This window comes from Chroicocephalus ridibundus, chromosome 5 (genome assembly GCF_963924245.1).
Source record: "Chroicocephalus ridibundus chromosome 5, bChrRid1.1, whole genome shotgun sequence".
Taxonomy (NCBI): Eukaryota; Metazoa; Chordata; class Aves; order Charadriiformes; family Laridae; genus Chroicocephalus; species Chroicocephalus ridibundus.
Window position 1 is genome coordinate 12,364,800 of NC_086288.1, and position 23,305 is coordinate 12,388,104.

At 43.0% G+C, this 23,305-nt stretch overlaps 1 long non-coding RNA gene across 1 annotated transcript; it reads left to right on the plus strand.

Moving 5' to 3' along the window:
- Positions 1–12,821: 12,821 nt before the first annotated feature.
- On the plus strand, positions 12,822–22,218 carry LOC134515948 (uncharacterized). Its single transcript, XR_010071180.1, has 5 exons — positions 12,822–12,936; positions 15,105–15,220; positions 16,295–16,434; positions 20,325–20,436; positions 22,014–22,218. It is a non-coding gene; the product is annotated as an uncharacterized LOC134515948 (long non-coding RNA).
- The last annotated feature ends 1,087 nt before the right edge of the window (positions 22,219–23,305 follow it).

Here is a 23,305-nt window from a genome sequence, read left to right on the forward strand (position 1 = left end):
ATCATTCACACAAATGAGCTGACTGAAGGTTCATGGGGTACTACACACGTCTTTACAGAAGTGCTTCAGATGCAATTTTTAGGCATGAGTAAGTAGTTTATAATTTCTTGTTGTTTTTTCTGAATCCTCCCCTGTTCTTTCACCAAGTTCTACAGCTCCTGTCTTTGTAGCCTCTTTGTTGAGAGGTTTGCCTGGATTTTTGCTTGAACCATTTGTGCCTGTCTGTGGTAGGATGGACATTTTATGGACAGTTCTCTACAGGATCCTGACTTTTGTTGCCAGGCCACTGAAACATACATAGCATCATGGTTACACTGGGAAACACACTTCTATTCTTGATTCCAACAGTATGTTTAAGAAAACTGTTCTTCCATGACTAGGCTGGCAGTAACAGGGACCAGTGGCAAATTTAAATGGGCCATTACTGAAATGCAGCTTGAGAAATGTAGGAAATCAGTCTAAGCTTTCTGGACATAATGAGCTGATTTTCTTCTTTCGTACCAACAAATCAGTTGGTAATAGCAGATGACACCATATTAAAGAAAGAAGAGAGAAAAATGAGCTCTCCACACATAAGCTTTCTAATATTAAACACAGTTTCCTAGTGTGCAACGGGTTAATGTTTGCAACATGCAAACGTGAGTCAGTTGGCTTCAATAACATCTTCGTAAGGAAAAAAGAAAAACATTGACAAAGTAGACAACCAGGATAACACACAATGCTTAATTCATGAAATGTAGCCATTTCTTTTTTCTTTTTTTTTTTTTTTTTCCTGTTTCGAGGAAACCCGTGAAGGCAACTATGGTATTCACACACCCATCTCCAAGCCTATTGTACGTGTAGTTACTGATCCACATAATGGCTAATCTGGGGGTATGCCTTTGTGTATAAACGACCAGTGTGTGCATAGTCAATGCATAATTTGTCAATGTACATATAGTCAGTACGTATTTAATCACAAGAGTACTCATAGTGCGTTGTCTTGCCCACTTGAAATATTATATGCATCTGTTCAGAAACTTTAGCTTTATTAAAGAGATTATAATATTTAGAGTGTGTTGTCCAAGGGACTCTTCAATGCTAAGTCTCCATCTGAGGCTTCATTCCTATCAATGACTACTGAATTTGTTTTGTGAGCAAGACCCTATCAGAAAACTGCTGAACCTAGAGGGGTGAACATCACCACCTGAGGGATCAGCATGCCCTTAGCAGAGGTCTGTTTGGTACTATATCGTATCAGGGTTCCCAGCATCAGGAGGGACACAAGATTTAATGATGTCCTAGCAAATTTTCTGAGCTTTTCCTTTCTTACTGGAATCTTGAAAGAGCCGGCACCTCCCCTCTGCAAAACACTAACCTCATTTAGCATCAGCAGGCTGAGCTGGGCAGCCAGGTTCACCAGCGCCTGACAGTGACTGGTATAAGTATCAGTAGCTGGTCTGTGCTTTCTAGGCCCTTCCATCTATCTTTTTTGTTCCGTACCCCCATTTCTTCCTTCCTTCTGCTCTGCAGCATTGCTGAAGTAGCTCTTTTTTCAGGTCCTAGCGAGAAAGACTGGTCTTGCACGTACGGGAGACTCCTAAATGGATTCTTGTATCTCGATTCTCAGGAGGGCATCAAAAGCTTTTCACACTAGACAGTTACAAGAGACGTTTTAACAGAACTCTAGGCTACCTTTGCACCTCAAGCCTGGAAGTTGCCATTCTAAAAGTAAATCCACTGACCTCCATGACCAGTTTGGGCATAGATAGTTTGCTCTGGTTTAAATTGCAGGGCTGCCCAAACTATGCAAGCAAAAGAAGTATCTCTGAGTAACATTTCGTTAGTCCCTTTCATTCATCTCTCCTCGCTATTACTGCAAAGCACTCTGGAGAGAGTGGGTAAGGCTCCACTCCAGATGTTTCAGGGGTAAAAAGCTTTCCTTCCCTTTTTGGCCTCAGACACTGATCTGAAACAAGGCTACTATTGCAAGACAGTGGCGGAGATTGGGACCAAACATAAAAGTTCCCAGAGAGACTATTAAATCAGTGTTGACCTGGTTTTAATAGCATGTAATATTTCCATGGATTGCAAGCCAATAAACAAGCTTTGACAAATACCTTGCATAAATGAACTTTGAAACAGAAGAGACCAACAAAGAGTCAGAAAGGGTATAGAGGCTACTTTCTGGAGGGGAGAAAAAAAAAAAAAAAAAAAGGAAGAAGGAGGAATGTTTTGTAGAGCAGCATTTTACTGAGTTAGAAGCTTTTTGCATCACTAATGTGCCATTTCTTGTCTTGGACAGCTCTGCTATAAAATGCTGTTGAGAAAGCTTTTTAAAAACCTTAGTGTCATACCTTGTCGGTATCAACTGGGAAAAAATGTAGTTCAAAAATCATGTAAGTAACCTGAAAGAATAGTGGAAAGTTTGTTTGGAGTTTAGTCCTCCTCAGATGAGACATGTGCCAACAGCTGCTAAAACTGAGATAATCCATATTACTCTTTGGCGGAGTCTTCATGATAAATACAGGAGGGAAATAGGAGTGCCTCTTCTAATAAATTATGTTTGGGATAACAACGTGAACTTCAAAACAACAAAGTTCAAGAACTGGCAATAGGGCAGTACTATGTAAACACCTTGCTCCTTTCAGAAGAATTACTACTTGATCTTGAGTCCAGTATTGTTGTTGAAGTGCCAAAAAGTGTCTGAAGTCCCAAGTGGGAAGTAACCAACCCATAATTTTCCAGATTATACTTTATCCCTTTTAAATAAATCTTACCTTGCTTAGACAGCTACTTACTCCTTAGAGAGCAGTCTCTGTGGCACTTACTGCTGACAGCATGGCCAACCTTGGATTGTGAGTGTTTTGGCTCAGTGAAAGCCCAATGGAGAGATACTGTTATATGTTGAGAGTGTGCTCACAATTCTACAGAACCTTTAGCACTGCATCTGGGGGTAGTGCTTGTCCCTGGAAACAGTGCCTGCTATGCCTGTCTGCTACAGTTAGTGAACTGCTCGGTTGTCGTTGTGCTATATCCAGTGCTACAACATGCACTGTCTCCGCTCAGTGCACTTGCAATGTTTTGCTGAGAGCAGACCATGTATCCGCTTTATGTTGCAAAAGAATTGCTCCATGCCCAACAGCACAGATTATATCTACTTTTTCCACCCGTGCGCACTTGCGTGTTTATCTGCTCATGTATGTTATAGACCATTAGTTTTACATCAGTGCTGCTGTTCCTCGGACTCCTGTTGGGGCACAGAACTGGTGCTGTAGTTGTTGTAAAGGATGTAATACTTCAAAATTGGTGTCTTGCTCATAGTGTGGCGTGGGTTGTTTTTTTTCACTTTTTTTACAAATTCCAGTTCTTGAGTCTATTCTTACCTTACAGTATTGATTGTAAACCAATTGTTTTAAAAGCTTCACAAGTTGCGAAAGTCTTATGCAATAGCTGAAGTCTTGTGAGTATATACTAAATGGCTCTCAGTTCCTCAAAGGATACCTTTACCACCTTTGGAAGAAGGGACAGGCAACTCAGGAGGAGTACAGAGATCTTGTTAGGTTATACAGAGAGAAAATTAGGAAAGCAAAAGCCCAGCTGGAGCTCAACTTGGCCACTAACGTTAAGGACAACAAAAAAAGCTTTTATAAATACATCAACAAAAAGAGAGCCAGGGAGAATCTCCATCCCTTACTGGTTGCGGGGGGGAAAGTTGCAACTAAAGACGAGGAGAAGGCTGAGATACTTAATGCCTTCTTTGTCTCCGTCTTCAATAGTCAGACCAGCTATCCCCAGGGTGTTCAGCCTCCTGAGCTGGAAGATAAGGATGGAGAGCAGAACAACCCACCCATAATCCAGGAGGAAGTAGTCAATGATCTGCTTCTGCACCTAGACGCACACAAGTCTATGGGGCCAGATGGGATTCACCCAAGAGTACTCAGGGAGCTGGCGGGAGAGCTCACCAAGCCTCTCTCCATCATTTATCAACAGTCTTGGTCAACAGGGGAGGTACCAGATGGCTGGAGGGTGGCTAATGTGACGCCCATCTACAAGAAGGGTCGGAAGGAGGGTCCAGGAAACTACAGGCCTGTCAGCCTGACCTCGGTACCAGGAAAGATCATGGAGAGGATCATCTTGAGTGAGCTCTCACAGCAAGTGCAGGGCAGCCAAGGGATCAGGGCCAGCCAGCATGGGTTTAGGAAGGGGAGGTCCTGCTTAACCAACCTGATCTCTTTCTATGACCATGTGACCCGCCTTCTGGATGCGGGGAAGGCTGTGGACGTTGTCTATCTGGACTTTGGTAAGGCCTTTGACACCGTCCCCCACGGCATTCTCCTGGAGAAGCTGGCGAATCATGGCGTAGACAAGTGTACTCTTTGCTGGGTTAAAAACTGGCTGGATGGCTGTGGGCAGAGAGTTGTGATTAATGGGGTGAAATCGTCTTGGTGGCCCGTCACCAGTGGTGTCCCTCAGGGCTCAGTTTTGGGGCCAGTTTAGTTTAGTATCTTTATCAATGATCTGGATGAGGGGATTGAGTGCACCCTCAGTAAATTTGCAGATGACACCAAACTAGGTGGGAGTGTTGATCTGCTTGAGGGTAGGAAGGCTCTACAGAGGGACCTGGACAGGCTGGATCGATGGGCCAAGGCCAACTGTATGAGGTTTAATAAGGCCAAGTGCCGAGTCCTGCATTTCAGTCACAACAATCCCAAGCAACACTGTAGGCTTGGGGAAGAGTGGCTGGAAAGCTGCCCGGCAGAAAAGGACCTGGGGGTGCTGGTGGACGGCCAGCTTAACATGAGCCAGCAGTGTGCCCAGGTGGCCAAGAAGGCCAACAGCATTCTGGCTTGTATCAGGAATAGCGTGGCCAGCAGGAGTAGGGAAGCGATCGTGCCTCTGTACTCGACACTGGTGAGGCCTCACCTCGAGTGCTGTGTTCAGTTCTGGGGCCCTCTGTACAAGAGGGACATTGAAGCGCTGGAGCATGTCCAGAGGAGAGCTACCAGGCTGGGGAGGGGTCTGGAGACCAGGTCATATGAGGAGAGGCTGAGGGAGCTGGGCATGTTTAGCTTGGAGAAGAGGAGGCTGAGGGAGCTGGGCATGTTTAGCTTGGAGAAGAGGAGGCTGAGGGGAGACCTCATTGCCCTCTACAACTACCTGAAAGGAGGTTGTAGAGAGGTGGGTGTTGGCCTCTTCTCCCAGGTGAATAATGACAGGACCAGAGGAAATGGCCTGAAGTTGTGGCAGGGGAGGTTTAGATTAGATATTAGGAAGAATTACTTCACTGAAAGAGTGGTCAGGCACTGGAACAGCCTGCCCAGGGAGGTGGTTGAGTCGCCATCCCTAGAGGTATTTAAGAAATGTCTAGATGTGGTACTTCAGGGCATGCTCTAGTGGCAGAGATTGTAGGTTGTTTGGTTGGACTTGATGATCTCAAAGGTCCTTTCCAACCATGAAGACTCTATGATTCTATGATTCCAAGAACTTGAGGGACAGTCTGGTGCCTTAGTGACTAGTAAAATGCAAAGAGAAAGGAACCAGGATTTTATTTGTGCAGTCTGTTACACATCTAGGAGCATATACTCGCATGGCATATTTATCACCTGTGGGAAATTTGCACCAGGTGTTGGTCCTAGGTGCGTACCACACGTCGGTGTGATGCAAAGCAGACTTCTTTACAGATCTGTGTGCGTGCACAGGGAGCATACTGCTTGGGGAGCTTTGAGAAGATACACTTTCATTCTGGTATAGTAGGTACCTGTTGTCTGCCATCCACGTGCAGTGCTCTTATGCACAACTTCAACTTTGGTTCCACCGGAGGGGAATATGTGCTGAAAAGGCCTCAAGTTGTGCCAGGGGAGGTTTAGACTGGATATTAGGAAAAATTCTTACACTGAAAGGGTTATTAAGCATTGGAACAGGCTGCTCAGGGAAGTGGTTGAGGTACCATCCCTGGAGGTATTTAAAAGTCGGGTAGACGTGGTGTTTAGAGATATGGTTTAGTGATGGTCTTTGTCAGAGTTAGGTTGATGGTTGGCCTAGATGATCTGAAAGGTCCCTTCCAACCTAGACAATTCTATGATTCTAATGTTTAGGGGATTTCATTCCTGCTCACCTGCAGCCTGTGTGAATATTCAGTCTAATATTCCATTCCCAGCACATTTAATAGTTATCACACCCTGGCACCTTCTCTTTTGACCTCTCCTCTTTTCAGGTGGGGATGTTGTGATGTTTAAGACAATGAGTCTCTCTGGATCTGGTTCAGTTGACATGGGGTCCCTTGGCAGGCAGCTGAAGTCCTGTCTTCCATTAATAATTGTACCTGGTGATGTGGCAAAGGTTTGAGCGTCTGATTTGTATCTTCTGTCACGGTAGAAACTCTGCCTGATATTGCAGGTGCCACAGGTGTATGAAGTAGGAAGCCTTATTTGGTCAGGTGGAGTGACCTCAGTTATTTATGCTGCTCAGTGGCTTTGGGTTGACACCAGCTTTGGAGAAGTATTTGTAACTAGCATTTGCTGCTAGTTTCAATGGCTCTTCTTTGCATCTCTGCCTGGGTTTGACCAACTTCCATGTTGTGAATCCTGTGTTTGGGCAGCCCAGGCTGGACTGACTGATAGACAAAGAGGGGTCTGCTTCTAAACTGAATCTGCTGTCCTGGAGACAAGTTAGAAGGTTTTCCTTAAAATTATAGATGCTTTTTAGAGAGATCTTTGTGAGAGAATAGAGACTTCCTGATTCTCTTCCACCTTGTATTTCAAATGGAATGTGGTATTTAATTCAATATTAAAGCCTGTGGTTTGCCCTGCTCTGCTGGCCAGCTGCAACTGATATTCTGTAGATCAGCCATAATATGTTTTAAATGATGGCATGACTTGCTTTTCTGAGTTGTCGTATTGGCCACTGCAATTGCTGTTTAGCCTCGAAATGAGGCTAATTCTTCCATCTAATTATAGAGTCTAATATTGCTGGTTTATCAGTGCTCCTGAGATTACATGTCAGCTGCAATCAGCTGCCCATTGTTTATACACCCTGGCTGCAAGAATGGCAGCCAGCTTCTGTAGCCTGTGCGCGTGTGAACCGAGTATCTTTGCAGGCATTAGTCACATCATGAACAACCTCCCCTTCATTATATTGCTTCATAACATGAATTAGTGTTTTCTTTTCTTGAGGTAGCTGTGGTAACAGGCCCCAGAACTGCTGTTTCCCGTAACTCTTGCATCATTGCCTCTCAGCTGCATATTTATCTTTTTATGAGGCATGATGTTTCCGTAGACAATTTCCTGGCCCTTGACACATGCATCCTCAGTTTGTGTCCCTCGTTTCCACTGGATCTCTTTTAGCTTTAGCCTGTGTGCATGTTCCATCTTAGCTGTCCTTGCTGGGAAAAAGAGGAGGTGCACCACAAATTGCATTGAAACAAGCCCAGGGACAGAAGTTAAATGCTATAAGAATGTTGGTAATGGATTTAGCCATATGCTCATCCTTTTTCACCCTACTGGGTTTCTGTCTACTGCTGAGGCAAGGAGGAGAGGGGCTAGGGAAATTCCTGCTGTCATTGAAGCATACTTCTCTACTGACATAGTTAAGTAGCGGCATACTGGGTGGCATGCAGGGCATTGAACAGATTCATTTTAAAGAGTTCAGCTGAGGCCATCTATTGATTATATAGTAAATCCAACTTTAGAACTTCTAAATTGGGATCGGAGAGGTTCTGGCTGCATGATGCACAGCAGTGATCCAGCGTAAGCTCACCCTGAAAATTCAGATTTGTTTAAAAGCAGTAGTTTCAACAGCTTAATGTTGTACTAGCATGCTTTATATCGGATCAGGTATTGCTTATTCTCACAAAACCATCATAAAAAGCACTCTGCGGTGTGTACCCTGGCTAATCTGCCAAAATTACCATGGCCTGATCCAGATCAAATTAGTACTGCTGGGTGATCATGCGCAGCCCTGGCGTTATTGGCTGTGGACGTGCACTGACAAATATCTAATAGTAAGTGCTCTTGAGCTCTTGGCAGAGCTCGTGCAGTAGGTATTGCTATTTGGTCTGTCCAAGCCATGGCTAATGCCATGTAGGGAGGCTGGAGAACCCCAAAAACCTTTGAAGCCACAGAATTAGCATTTTTCTTTTTCCACCTTAGCCAGCAGACTGTTTTGGCTCTGGCCTCTGTGGGAAATGGTTCCCACTTGGTCCTTACTTTTTGTGTAGCTTTGGCTGTTTCCAGCATTTGAAGACCAGGAGTCCACCCCAAGCCATGAGAATGGCCCCTGTTGCCGAGGTTTTCCCCTACAGCACTTACAAACATGTGAGGAGTAGACCAAAGTTAAGATGAGATTCTTACACTGTCCATAGGTGCAGTCCAGAGTGAAGAGTATCTCAAGACAACATAGAGGAGATAACATTGCTTAGGCACCTCCTTTTCTCATCCCCACATCACAGAGTTCCATTTTGATGCGCTGTGTGCTGCTGGATCTCTTACCGAAATAAGAACTATATTTTCCCATGGTAAATGTGCCCTAACTATATCCTTCAAGGAAAAGGGTGGGGGTTTTTTTCTCTGATAAATTACCAATTTGCCTAGGGCTAACCCTCAGAGCAGGTCAGTGTTCTGAGGAAATTTAAAAAAAATAAAATAAAAAAAGGAAAAACAAAACAAAACCCTACAACCTATTCTGTGTTCAGAATTCTAATTTGCATGGGCTATCAGTCATTATCAGATGTCAGTGACAGGAGTTGTGATTTGAGTGCCATTGCGGAATGAAAATTTAGGCACTGTCCCTTCTCTGCCTGCTCCTCTGTTTATGAGGCACCCATGTGTTGGCAAGAGATATTTGAATCCACAAGACATAGCCACCCTGTTCTGTTAATCTTACAAAGCCCATAGTTTAGGCTACGCATTATTAAGTATCATCTCTTTGCACACCTGCTTGTAATTTGTTGTGGGCACTCGAACTGTTTTGGACTGTTCCCTAAGCTGAGATAGCTATTCGGTTTCTCTCATGCAGTTCACATGCAGTGAGGCAGTGTCAGAGCGGGTCTGCTGGCTGAGTCCCACCTTCTGTAGGAGAAAGGGAGCCACGAAATATTGGAAAGCTGCCATAGATCTCAGCTGCGTATTCAGCTGAGATCTGTCTTACAGAGGCATGTCCTTCCCTTTCTCTAGGCACTCGAAGGGATGGAGGTCTGTCCAGTGGCTCTCTGGATACATGGCTCGGAGGTTCAGAAAGGGTGGCCTTTGAGTTTGAAAGTTGTTCTTGCAGTAAGAGAGCTATCGCCTGTTATTTAGGGTGGACCTGTTTGAAGCTCTTCCCAGCTCTTTCTCTGCCTCTGCTTTGGATCCATCGTAGCTCTGTCCACTGTGAAGCATGGTGACTTTCTGTGTTGGATATGCCAATACAAACCGTTACAGAGAATGTATTTGCTGGTACGCAGGTGCCTTGTCTGCCAGCAAAGCCTTGATTCCCTGCAAGACAGGTAAAACCTATATCCCAAGCCAAATAAAGAAGCTGCTTAATTCTCCCCTGAGCTGTTTGCTGGTGCTTCGTCCTTGCTGCATGCACTGCTGCAGAAAGTAGTGCAGGCCTGGAGCAGCCAGGTTTCTTGTGGCAATATCTAAGCCATCTTTTGTTCTGGGCTTTGCTTAAGCCACTGAATTCCCACGTGTGTGTATAAATGAGTCACCCGGTTTGTTTATCAGGCCTGGCCTGCAGTCAAGGTGGTGAGCAAAAAGTGGGGTACAAGTGATTCAACTAAAGAGATCAAAATAAGGAACCAGGGATACTCCTTAGTTTCATTTCTCCACTCACCTGCTATTGTGCTTTTTGGGTCAGGGAGGACTCTCAGACAGTCCCTAGGTCTTGATATTCCCCAGTGCTCCATCTTGTATGAGGCTGTCGCTCTCTTTTAATGATCATATCACTTAACAACCTCCTGGGTAGATCCAGGGGACAATTCATAGTACATGGATTATACTGTATTAAAGCCCGTCTGTACTTTTAAGATGCCTGTCCTGGGTGACAGGCAAAATCAGAAAGCATGAGAAAAATATCGGTCAGAAGGGCTCCAACTGAAGCAACTCGTGTCGCTACTGGAGCTGTGCAGCTGATCTTTTTTACTGCTGGCTGCCTCTTGGTCATTCAGAGAACGAAAGAATATGCAGTGGTACGTATCTTCCTGCACCAAAAGACCTAATGGTAGCCACATTTTAAAATGGACCCCTCTCTCCAGTTCAGCTGCTTTAAAAAAAAGGGAGGGGGGGGAAAGAAAAAAGAGTTCTAATTGTGAGAAAGAAATGCCAAGAAATGTGAGGGTTCATGCAGCCTTTAAAGGTACCAGATAAAAGTGGGATTAACCATCCCTGATGCTGGAGTCCTCAGTCTGGGTCATGCAGCAGAGGGAATTCTGGAGGTGTGCTCTAGCAGACTGAAAAGATGACAAAAAGTGGTCTTGACCCCAGTGACTCCCAAATTTTGCCCAGTGTATGGTGCCTTGTTTTATGTGGAATGCTTCAGCAGCACAGCTACAGACTCTGCCCTCTGTGAAACACAGAGGAGTAAATCTGCTGGCTAAGAAGATCCCAACGCACAACACCTGCCTGGGAACTGAGGTGTGCACCCAGGCGCTGCCCCTCAACCTGCCCTGGCTGGGGCTCTCGGGCTGTGCCTCGGGCAGCCCACACACTGCCATTAGCTGCCCCTTGGACTGCAGTACAAAGCTCATGTGGATGCTTTCCGTGCTGGATGCTAACCTTAGAGCATCATAATTCAGAAAACATAAGTGATTGCACCAACTGGGCCCTGGGTGCTCAGCCATAGCTTGCCAGGCACCCAGCTTTTAAGGGTGTGAAGAGAAGACTGCACTTTTCCCTAAAAAATGACCTGAAATATTCTTTGGTGAAGCCTTTGGAAAATTTACGTGCAATATTTTGTAATTTGTTTTGATGTGAGAGGAAGAGGGATCTTGAGAAATTCTAACTAGAAATGAAAGGTAAAACTGAATGAAAAAAGATGATGTGGGAAAGGAGGTTTTCATAACAAAATCCTTTTCCAAATACTACCTATCTGTGACATTTGGGCTAATTTCATGAAGTACCATAGTGTTGTGTTTTGATTAGTATTTAAATAATTGAAAGCAACAGATTTGTGGGAAATGGTAAACACTGGCCCAGATGTTTTGGAAAGAGGGAAACCCCTTATAACAGGTTAAGACAGATGTTACCAAATTCACTGCTATAGAGATATGCTTGTTCTGAGTATGTCACATCATAAGGTCCTTGTTCTTCCTCAGTATTTATATGTGTAGCCTCATATCTTTTCCCTTATCAGCCTTCTCGTAGTTGCTTTCAGCAATCTCTGTGTGTGACTGTTTTCTATTAAACCTGTATTTGTATTATTTACAGATACCTCTGTTTTATTCCCAAGAAATTTTTCATGTTGACTTCTTTATTTGTTGTAGTTTTTATTTTTCTTTCATGGGTGGCTGTAGATTTTCCTGAAACGACATTCCAATTTTAACATTGCAATATAATGTCAGTGTTAAAATGTTCGTCAGGAAGAAATGCACTGTGATAATTTAAGTCTCAGAAAATGAAGAGGAGGCAATTATAAATGAAGCGGCTCCTGTGAGGTCAGGCAGGATTCAGCACTGCCAGGGCTTGCTTCTGCCACCTTCACTCGCCCTGAGCAGCCCGTGATTTCTGAGAGGCCGCGCTCTTTCAGATGATTTGGGCTGCTTGCCTGGTAAAAGGCCGTTCAGCAGGGACAAGGGGAGACAGGTCTAAGAGTCCGCTGCCTAGAAGCTTTCTGAAAAGATTAATTACTCCATGAAAGAGCCCAGTAATGAGAAATGATGTTGCTTTTGTGGTAGGCCATTGGGTCCTGGATGGTCGTTCCCATTTTCCAGGGCTAATCTCTGAAGTAAATAGTTTTCTTTTTGTTGACTGTCAGCAGTGTGTCACTCTGCAGTGACCTGGATGTGCAAGTGCTGCAGACTAGAGATCTTGTGGCCTCTGCCAAATCTGTACAGGGCGTATCTCCTGCTCCCCAATGCCCCCTGCCATCCGTTCCTTTCAGTCTGAAAGGAAGGAGATTGAGCAATTTGTCACCACTTGTTCAGAAGCGGCCTTTGCTGCTTGATGGCCAAGTCCTTGCTTTCTGGCCTTTGTTTTCTTATATCTAAACCTCTTTTTCATTTTGGCAATGATGCTTTGCTCCACTCCTCCTCCTTTTTCTTTTCTTTTCTCTGCTTAACTTCACAGGATATGGCTTTACATGTGTGTGCGCACGCGCGCGCGCACACACACACACAGAATTTAAGTGACTTGTAAAAAACAGCAACAGACCTTGCCATTTACTCAGTTTTTTCCTCCATGATTTCAGTGTTGTGTGGTCTACTGTCAGTCCCCGGCTAATTAGAATGATGATCACACCAAAGCAGCATATACGCACTCTTCCTAGTATTTTTGTCTTTAGTTGCATGTATTTGTTATTTCCTTTCTAAGAGAGAGGAGAGCACCTTGCGTGGCACTGTTTCTTTGAAAATTACTGAGGTCAATGAACAATGTATGGGTAGTGATTTGCTGTGCAGCTGCATTGAGTCTTCCACAAATAACGATGAGAACGTTTAAATTAAAAATCTTGGATTTTATTAGAAAACTTGCACTGGTCACGTGAGAACTTTCACCTGGTGACAAATTTCCCTATATATCTACTGCTAGCTCTTAATATGTGCCCCAAAAGTTTGAAAAGACTGCAAAGGGAGGAGCTGAGGCTACCCAGAAGTCTGGTTCTCCCTGTCGCACAAAAGTCATTCTTTGTTCCTGCTGTCACTCTCCACAGGCATGACCATCTCCCTCGGTGGCAAGATTGGAGACTGCAGACTCCACAGCATGAACGTCTCCCTCGGTGATGAGATTGGTGACTGCGGTTTGGCTCTGGGAAGAAAACCAGGTGCACAAACTCCATTCCTTATAGAGCTACACAACTATTTTATTTTTCAAGTGGTTGCCTAAGACAATTCTTCATGAGTAAAAAGGTGCAATGAGGAGAATTCTTATTGTGACGAACCCTGCAGCGCTTTGGCAGTGCCTCCGCAGCTAATGACTGCAGGCAGTGAGAGGAAACTAAACCTTAGGCATATCAGCCTAATAAAGTGGACTGAAATACAGCACTGTCACTTTTTGTCCCTGATCCTTTTAAAGACTTTAGTTCTTTCTCGTAGAATGATCCAAAAGGATATTAGCAGTTGCCTGCTCACAGACCTCTTCCTAACCTAGGGTATCAGAGTGATCCATTCCCGCCTCCCTGAGATAACTGGCCAGGGAGCATATCGTTTTATCCTAGCTGAAGGGAAAATCCAGGGATGTTTTCAAAACTAAATACAGGCTCAGCACTCTCCGGGGCACATGAGGAAGCTGGCTTTCAGCCACATTTGTCCCAGGCTTTACACGAGCTGAGATCTTGTGCACAAGCCTCTGAGAGGCTTAACCTCTCATCTCGTAATGGAGTGTTTCTAAAGCAGTCACGGACTGTAGGAAACAAAGCCCAGCCCTCGCCTCACAGATCTTGTAACCTGAGTATGTGCTAAGAAAATGAGCTGAGCTTGAGAGTTTGGAAAAAGTATAAAGGGAGTAATGACAGCACAGGGTCAATGAGTCACAGTCAGGTGTTACGTGCGTGGGAAGGCATCAGTAAGTCTTAAGCGGAGATTTGAAGTGACTTCGTAGATTTTCTTTGCAGGAAGCTTTTCATTTGCAAAAGGAACGTGACAAAAGAGGAAGGAGCAGTATTGGAGAGCACCAGCAGCTGGAGAACCTCTCTCATCTTCTTGGTCAGCTGCAAGCCAGTGCTGACCGGCTTGTGCTTTGAGAGAAGTGGGTAGTAGCAAGGTACAGAGCTTGTTTGATGCGTTAGGAGAAGAAAGAGGTAGATGAGGGATGCAGAGTATGTGAAAATACAATAGAGGTGGTAAGTCAGCAAGATAATTTTTACTGCAATGTGTTAAATAGTTTTGCAAGGAGAGAAAGGAGATTTGTTGAAACCAGGAAAAGGAAGCTTCAATTGTGCACACGTAAGACAATGAAGACCAGAAACCAGAGATTTACCAAAGAAAAAGGAGCCAGATTTTTAAGGCAGTATGCAGGAAGAATGAACGTGATTTGTGTCGAACAGGTTGCCTTTTCTCTTGCCAGCTGTGAGCATTAAAGAGAACATTGCTTTTGCCATTCACAGGTTACTTCTCTTCCAAAATTACTGAGCGTTTCCATGCCTGTCGTTATTTAGAAATGGTTACAATGAAGCTAATCTAATTCTTTCAGTTCCCTCTGCTTTGGTTCCTCTTATTGTTGAAATTAGTTCCTGTGCTAGAATCTGCAAGCTTTTGCAACTTTTGTTTCACTCCTTATTCCCGATGTAACCATTATGTCAGCATAAAAGTCCTCCCAGCTTGCACAGTATTTTTCCATAGTTCTGTCCTAGGCCATATAAGCTGAAATCCTCTGAGAAGATTTTTGTTCAGGAACCTAAAATTTTAAGACTACCTAAACTGTGTTCCTCAATTTTTATCCTCTTGTTTATTTCGCTACTAAAAGCAAAAGCTCACACAACTGCTGGGCTTTTTTAATTAACCCTGATCTAGCTCCCACTGACGTTCATGGAAATACTTCCTTTCATGTCGGTGAGCCTGATCTGAGTAAAGTGAAAGCCTTGATAATACCAAGCTTACTTCAAGAATCCTAAAGATGGGTGCAATATGAGCAAAACCCAATGCTTGCTGTGCACCATAATGATAATTTTGTTAAGGGACACTCTTTTTAAAAATGAAATACAAATAAAAATTGGAATCTGTTATGTTTCTCCAGCTAATATCCAGGTTTGCTGGGGAAAAAAAAAAAAAAAAGAAAAAGTTCTCTCTGCAACCAATTGCTTAAACTCTCAACTATAGAATCCCTGTTTTACCTTACTGTACAGAAGAGATATTTTCCAGTAGAGCAGACATTACAGAGGGTTTTCCGAGTGCAGTTGTTACAATCTCTGTTTAGCATAAATTGTAGTTTTGTTGGATTCATCCTTGTTATGTGTAACCTACAATGAAAGAAATAACCCCTCTGGTTTGATAGCACAGGGGAGGTGACAGGACATGCCATGCCAGAGGGACAGATTAGCCAGAGGAACTGTAAGCACCTGGAGCCAGTAGTCTCTCCTGGAGGACGTCAGTGCTGAGAAGAGTCAACAAGTGAGTTGTCCTAGGGAAGAAAAGTATGATGCTTTTGGCTTTTGTTTGGTTTAGCAATTTGTTTCTTAACAAGATGTGAACACAAGTCAACTTTGGGTGAGGAATGAACAAAAAGGAGTATTTTGTATTGCTTTTCATTCTCAGACAGAAAGGAAATTCCCCAGATTGTGATGATGTTTTTGTTGGTGAAAAGCATAGATGTGGAAACCCGGTGACTACAGGGGAAAAGGGAATAATGTGGGGAAGGTACAAGATAGTACAAGACAGCCTTACTCCTTGTGCCAGGGCCTGAGACTGAGGATTCAAATGACAATATTATGACACTATTCATAAAAATATTCAATAGGACTGAAACATGGGGCTCTGGAAGTGAAGGTAACATATAAAGGCATGCCCGCAAGCCAGGGTCAGAAGTTTCTCTTTTGTCTTCACCAGACAATACAAGTTTGGGGAAGATGAATAAAGGTGAGGCTGTGATTCTGCAATCACTCTGTACCAAAGCAAGCACAGGCTGCTGCCCAAGAGACAGACGCACATTTTGACAACAGTCTGCCCTTATATTTGCTCAGGGTAACCAGGGACCTATGTCCTCAGTTAATTCAGCCTTACTTGTTGGTAGAAAATAGTGTGTTACTCTAGTTTGCATGTAAAAAGAAGTAAAAGCCACAAAGGTAACATTTTATAACTCCCTAAGAACATAGGTAAGATTTGTCTTCTAGGTTTAAATCTTTCAAAAGCACTAAGGCGTTTGAGGCAATCTTATCTTACCTGCTACGCCCAGTTTTTACATAAATTTGATACTGAACATCAGTCATCATAATAGCAAAAAAGGGTGAGCAAAAATGATACCAGCAGCTTCAATTAGCCATGGGAGCCTCTTGCTAATGGGTGCTGTGCTCACTGTGCCCATGAGGAGAGGAGTTTGTCCCCTGTGGTGTGGTGGAGCATGCTGGATGCCTGGACCTGTTGGTGGTATTGCCTGCCTCCATCCCTGCTGTGCTCTGGCAGTAGGATCCAGCTGTGTGGCGAGCTCCAGCTTTTCTCACTTTCTTGGTACCAACACTCTGTCCACAGGAAACAGGGATGCGGAACAGTGGCTCCATTTGCTGCTGCTGGATCCCAAGATGCTGTTCTGTCACTGCGCTGACTCAAAAGGTCACATCTTCATGGGCATGGTGCTGCCAGCTCAAACAGATGCACAGGCTTCAGGAGAGGTACAGAAATGAATTATTTTATAATTAGCAGAAGAGAGGTACAAATTCAGAGAAACCAGCCCAAGGCATTCTGGATTACTTGTGTTTATTCCTCTGCATGAGTTTTTCATCCACTTGTAGGGCATTCAGTAAACTTAAATCAAACTGAGGAAAATATTTGTTCTCCTGCTCCCTGCATGCACAGTTTCTTTTCTTTCTTGAAATGCAGTCTCTTTCTCCAGTTTTCTTCTTCCCTGCTAATCATTCCCACGCCAACCCTTTCTTTTTTCTTGGTAGCATCCAGTCCTCTTTGATGGTATCCCCTTGACAGCTTCTTCAGGCAAATGCCTGAAGTGATGCCTCCAGCTGATGTGCTCTTTTGGTAACAGTTTCTCAACATACAAAACATTCAAACAGCGTAAAGGACAGATGAAGGTGTACACGCTATTGCTAACTTGCCAAAATGTACACAGTCTGTGATTGGTTGGGGCTTTTTTTTTGTTATCCCTCCTCCTACCATTCCATTTTATATGCGTCTGTATTTATCCATGTTAGATACTCTCGTTTCTTATTTGCCCAACACTTGTAGACAGCATGCAGCACTATTGCTGATGGAAGCCTGTGCACTAAGTGGACTTGAGAAAGGAGCATGGGCAAAACAGACCTAAACCAAGCACAAGATTGGTTCTGCATAACAGGCTGAAAGAGTGAGAGCCTGGGGGGTGTTTAATTCTGCGGGGCAATATCTATCCTAACACAAAACCTTTCTAGTGCTTCTCTTTTCCCAAGAGAGGGATAGAACTTGAAATAGTGGAACAGTATCATTAGGCACAACACCATCAATGTAAGCTAAATGGGTCACCACAAAGGAGTACAGGTCACTGACTTTGAAGTTTGCAAGCACAGTACATGGAAGAACCATAGGTGCCTAGGTGTTCCCCGTTTGTGGTGGCTGACTTGGTGAGGTTTCAGACAAAAGGGAACGCATCAGTGTTCTGTCTCTTCAGCTCTACTTCACTACACAAAGTGACCCACAGAAGAGAATAAAAAGTTTTGTCCCCTTTTAAAATTTTCTTTTGTGGTGATGCCTGAAAAAGCACTGATAGCAGGCCACATACCACGGAACTGCCTACCTTACCGATCTCTGCTGTCTCTTGTTCTCACCATCTGTTGATTTGTGTTTTACGAAAGGTGTGAAGCAGAGATTACCTGTGTACAAAACCCAGCAGAGTACAGCTTTGATCTGTGAACAGCAATTATTATCAAACTCATTAATAATGATGTGGAGTACCTTGAGCACAGGTTTTTTGTGGAATACTGTCCCCAGGGAGAGTTAGCGCATAATTTCCCCAGTGTCTAAAGAAGGCTGTCCCTCAACAAGTGCACAAATAGCATTCTTTTTTTCCTGACTACCTACTTTCATAAAACATGATGAAAGATAACATACAAGAGACTTTTCCATCTCTTTCAAGGGTAATTGCAGCTGGCCACAGGTTCAGAATGATGAAGGTGGGAACTGAGAAATACCAGAGCAATGATTATGTTTTACCTTCAGATCCGCTAAGCTAAAAATGGGCTGCTTTATTTCCAATTAAGGAAAAACAAACCTGTGATCATACCATAGCAAGCAGCGCACAGAGCTAGTGTAAAACAGGCCATAGAGCTGAAGTAAGGCTGCCTTACCAGGCTGTAGTTTTAATGCTGTCTTGAGGTGTGGGACTCTTTTTTTGTTTTGTTTTGTTTTGTTTCATTTTTGTGTAGGTTTTTTTGAGTGCTGTGAGCATGACTGTTTGGAAATTTTTTAGCCCTAGGATGTAGGTACCTTCAGCTTTCCTGCACAATGTAATGCATTGCCAGTAATGCACCTTTCTGCTAACAGAGGGCAATATAGAAAATCAAACATGCGCGTAGAAAGCCTGCTCTTCTGTGTGAATTCAAGCCATTTTTACTTTGCTTCTTCATGTTAAGACAGGTCCATGTTTCTGGAATTCTTGTTCTTCCTATAAAATCTTGAAGTATCCATAGCTGAATCTGTGATGAGGATACACTAAAACACAATCCCTCATGCAAACCTGCTTCAGTCCGTACCAAGTCACTGTCTTCATACTAAGCTCTCGTGGAAGAAAAGTCTAGAGGAAGTAAAATGGGATCTCGCTGTCTCTGCATTTTTCCCCAGCTTCTCAGAAATAGTTCTATTAGAAGACAATAACTTCAGCAGTTTAAAACCTGGCTTTAGAGGTGGTTGAAGGGTTTGCTTCACTTCATAAGAATGTGCTTCATGTTCCTTATGCAGAGATGGGAGAAAAAAGTTACGCCGCCTCATAGTCTGCAATGCTGATCAAGCAAATCCTGGGGAGCCAGGCCAGCATTTTGTGGTTTCTGGCCAGTTAACCAGCAATGGGATAACAGATCAAGTAAATAAATAATAATAGTATTTTTTTTATCTTTGGCAGGGATTAAATAGGAAGCACCTGAGTATAACTTAAAGTGCGCAGCAGCCACTGATACTCACATTCTGTGCCCTGGCTGAGAGAAAATTTCCCATTTGTCATTACTACTGCAGCGCTTCTGTCGACAGAGCGGCTGCATCTCTTGGCCCTCTACAGCAGTTGCAGCATATGCAACAACAGCAGCCAGTAGCACTGCAATGTAAATATGTCCAAAATCGTACTTCAGTCTGATTACCTATAAAACTTATTCTATAAAAGAGGGGAAAATAATTCACTATTGCTTTCCTTAAAGAGATCAAATTTCAGTAATAGTCTTGAAGGTTCCTTTACCTTTGATTTAACAAATGCAGGAAAGGCCTGGATAGTCACTAAATCAGCTGTCCACTGGTAGAAGGAGCCTTGGTACTGCAGCAGAGATTCAATGCTCTGATTAAAAAGTCTCAAGCTATTAGAATTTCCCATTATGAAAACAGAATGCTTGTTTGCCTCATAATTATAATGTTATCTTGACTCATATATCACAGACATATGGAAATTAATTGGGGGGGGGACAAATTTAGAATGTATTCTTTTATGCCATTCTCTTTTGATAAGGTAGGGGAAAAAAGACTACTGACCCTTTAAAGGTCCTAAAGTTAGTTTCTAGTGCTTTTATATTGCATCCTGGTATCTGATTATTTTTTTTTCCACCATCAGAAAAAAAAAATGCATCTGGATTTGTTATCTTCCTTAAGAGGTGCAATCCTGTAGGAGCTATAAAGGGCTTAAAACCTCTATTTGTACTACAGATTCTTCCAATTTTGTGGGTACAGGGCTTTGTACCACTGCCTGTATTTTCTCTGAGCAGCTTACTCCATGTTGGTTTTCATTTCAAAAGAACCTCTTTCATTTGAAAACACCATTTCTCTTGTTCCTTTCTAAGTATTTCTTGAAGGTCATATTTCTAAATTATGTTGGCAAAGCTCCACAAAATGGTAGATCCTACCAGGAATCAAAGTTGTGGAAACGGTATTCTCTGCTAACTGGTATCTGTGCATGTTACTATTTAATATAAAGGCAAGAGGGTAATACGTTCCCAAGTACTTAGGAAGTCCTGTTGAGAATAATGGCAGAACTGAAGAACAGAGAAGCCATTTGATGATTGTGTTTTCAGCTGCAATCTGCAGTACAAAATTCTCTTGCTGCATGTCTTCTTTTCAAAGTCTATTATAGTTATATATATATATATATAGTGTGTGTGTATATATATATATATATAAAAAAATCTGTAAGGTATTGTGCTAGGTAGCACCTGGTGATTTGACAATAATGAATACTGCGATTCAGTAAATGAGCATGTAAGAAGGTATTTTCACTCATTTCTGAGCAAAGCTCCCTTTCTTAATTAACAGAGAAGAGGGTCTTTTGTAAAGAGGAATAGAAACCACCTAAGCTAGACTCCTCTTCTGAATTACCTTTCAGAGGAACCCTTTTCTCCCTGCTTGAGAGCCCAGCCCCCTGATTTTGACATCACGATGAAGTCTCCAAAGTTGGAACACACCAGGATAAACATCTGTATAAACGGACACTCTAGGTATGTAAGCCTGTGCATGTTGAAACTAATTCTGAAAATAAACTCTCCTGCAGCAGACATTGCCTTTTCTAAAGCTTATTTCACACTTCACAGTTCACTTCACCTGAAACCACCTTTTTCACATCTTCTGTGTGGTTGTTATTCACAGAATACTGCTACAGAACTAGGCTGTATCTGAATGGTAGAACTTGGGCATTGTCCTGTGCTCCCAGACTTAGGTGCGCATCCAGTCACATCCCAGCGTATAGCAACCTAGAGAATGTGGATTTACTGTTTAGTTTCTGATGTAGGATTTTTGGCAAGTTTATGATTTTAGAATAAATTTGCAAAAATTTTTAGTCCGAAATAACTTGATCTGCACTTGTAACTTCTCAAAGGAAATAGTAAATATCTCTGTCATTAAATGTGGAGATATTAGACCATTAAATTTTCCCTGCATTGATTTTTTTTTTTTTTTTAAACATATGCCATTTCTTTTTTATCCTATCTGAATTTTCTGTTTGGAAGAGAGAATCTCCTTTTGTCTGCTACTGAACTGTCATGGAGCTCATTACCTCCAATGAGATGAGCAGCAGTGTGGAATAATTAAACTTACTTCTTGCTGGCAAGTACGAAATCTTTCCACCCCATTCCTTTTGATTTGACCTTCGACTAAACACATTTCTCTTTGCTACATGGGTGGTATTTCATCCCCTGGAAGCAGTGTGTTGCTTTATCCTGGATGAGGCAGTGATTTCTACAGCATTGTTTTCAAAACTATGTTTGCAAGCAAGAAAATGTGATCTTCTACATTGTTGAATGAAGAAAAAATTTTGCCTGTGCAAATCCTTGTTAGACGGCAATAAAATCTTATTTTTCTGCCTATGTGAATTAATTTCCATAATGGGATTTCATTATTAATACCTTTTAATGAAGTTGTGTTGCTTTGTTTATACAGTGTAGTGTTTAATCATACAAGAATCTAAATCAGAGCTTTCTGGTGTAACTCACCATGTACAGATGGCTCTTGGGAGGCTTCACAGAGCCTTGTAAGTTTTTCCTTTGTTACCAGTAAAAAACATCTGACATCTTTAAAAAAAAAATATAAATGCAAAAACCCAAAGTGAAAAATTAAAAGGCTGCCTGTCAAAGTGAAACGTAGCCTACTTACAGTATGACATGAGTTTGATTTAGTGTTATTCAGTCATTGCCTGTGGGTAACTGGCATTTTCCTACAGTAATTTTTCCTTCTTTTGTTTTTAGGTCATTTGAATGCTTATGAATATGGGCACCCTATAGACCTAAATGTGTGAGAAACAATGCATGGGAACCATCAACACATTCTTACTCACACCATCCTCATAACATTGTCCAGCTGTATTTGGTCAGGAAGAAAAACAAGGGGAATGTCATTCCTCAGCCTGCTAGAGGCCAGTCTCAGGGGACCTCTGGTTCTTTTTCCCTGCTCTGTTTTTGCTATTAGCTTTATATTAGTAAAACCAGTCTTAGTATAGTATCTCCCCATCCCTAGGCAAGAAAGTAATTTTCCCTTCCTTGATTTCTTACTCTGACCCTATTTTCTTTTTCTTGTTTTTCAGTGGAGAAACTTGCCTACGAGGGATAATAGAGGAGAACATGTGGTCTCAAGTCCCTCTGTAGCAGAGGAGGGGAGGATTTAAACAAGGGTCTTCCCGCTCCTGAGGGCGTTAGCTCACCCAGAACTGATGGGAACACTCCATTGTTCGCGATTCTCCACCCACAGCTGAAAGAGACTTGTTTGATGCTCAGTTTGTGGAAGAAATACTGGCACCTTTCCCATCTGGAGAATGGATGGAGGTATGTCCCTGAAAATCCCTGAGGAAAACCCTACTTCTCCATGTCATCTTTGGCTTCTGATGCCCGTAGGCATTTTCCTGGGGAGCATGGGGTACCACGCAGATCCTGCTCGGAGCTACAGACTTCAGCTTAGGTTGCCTGCCCATGTACCCTAGAGGCAACTTACACAAAACAAAGCTGCCTGCGTGCTGTCTAGGCTTGACTTCCAGCATCACTGACAGGAGCGCACCCACCAGCAAAGGGCCGCTTCCCTGTCAGGTGGCAGTGTAGAGGCTGCGTAGCCGAGCACTTTGAGCCGAGCCTCTTGTCCCTTCACTGCTTACCCAGCACAGCCCAAATAGACCTTTAGGGGAACCTGAATGAGGCTGTGGAAGCAGGTCTGGTATCAGTGTGTTGTGCAGAGCAGGTGAGCTGCTCTGCGCTCCACCCCTGCTCATTCGAGAAGATCTTATTCGAGTTGGGAACAGCAAAATCCATCGTCAGCAGTTGTACCACTTTTTCTTTGCCTTTCTGTCCTGGTAGCTTCACTGAGCACCATGCAGCTGAAAATTCAGAAGGCTGACAGGGTCTAGCTTTCACCTACTGCGATATCAGTATTAGACCATGATGATAAATGAGGTATTTTATCTTGGGGAAGTTAACCTTTGCAGCTAGACCTTGTTACCCATTTCCTTCTCCATTACTGCATGCCAGGACAAATGCCGCCCTACTCGTGTCCTCAAACTTCTTAGAAGTACCTAGAGACTATGCACACCTCTAGCTTCAGTGTAGGTATGAGAATAGGCAAGAAAACAGTCAAGGACGGAGCTGTGAAAGTTCTACCTCAACAAAATATGGTATCATCTTCTCAGACATCATAATCAGAGGCTGGGGTGGTTTTTTTTAGAAAAAAAAGCTTAATTTTGCTTAAAATAAACCTTAAATAAGCTGAAGATTTCAACCTTAAATAGTCCTGAAGATTTCTGCTCATGTTTTCCCACGGAACTGAATGGCTTTTGTCATTTTTCTAGGTAACAAGCCAAAGCATAAGGTCAATGAGAATATTTTGCTGTCG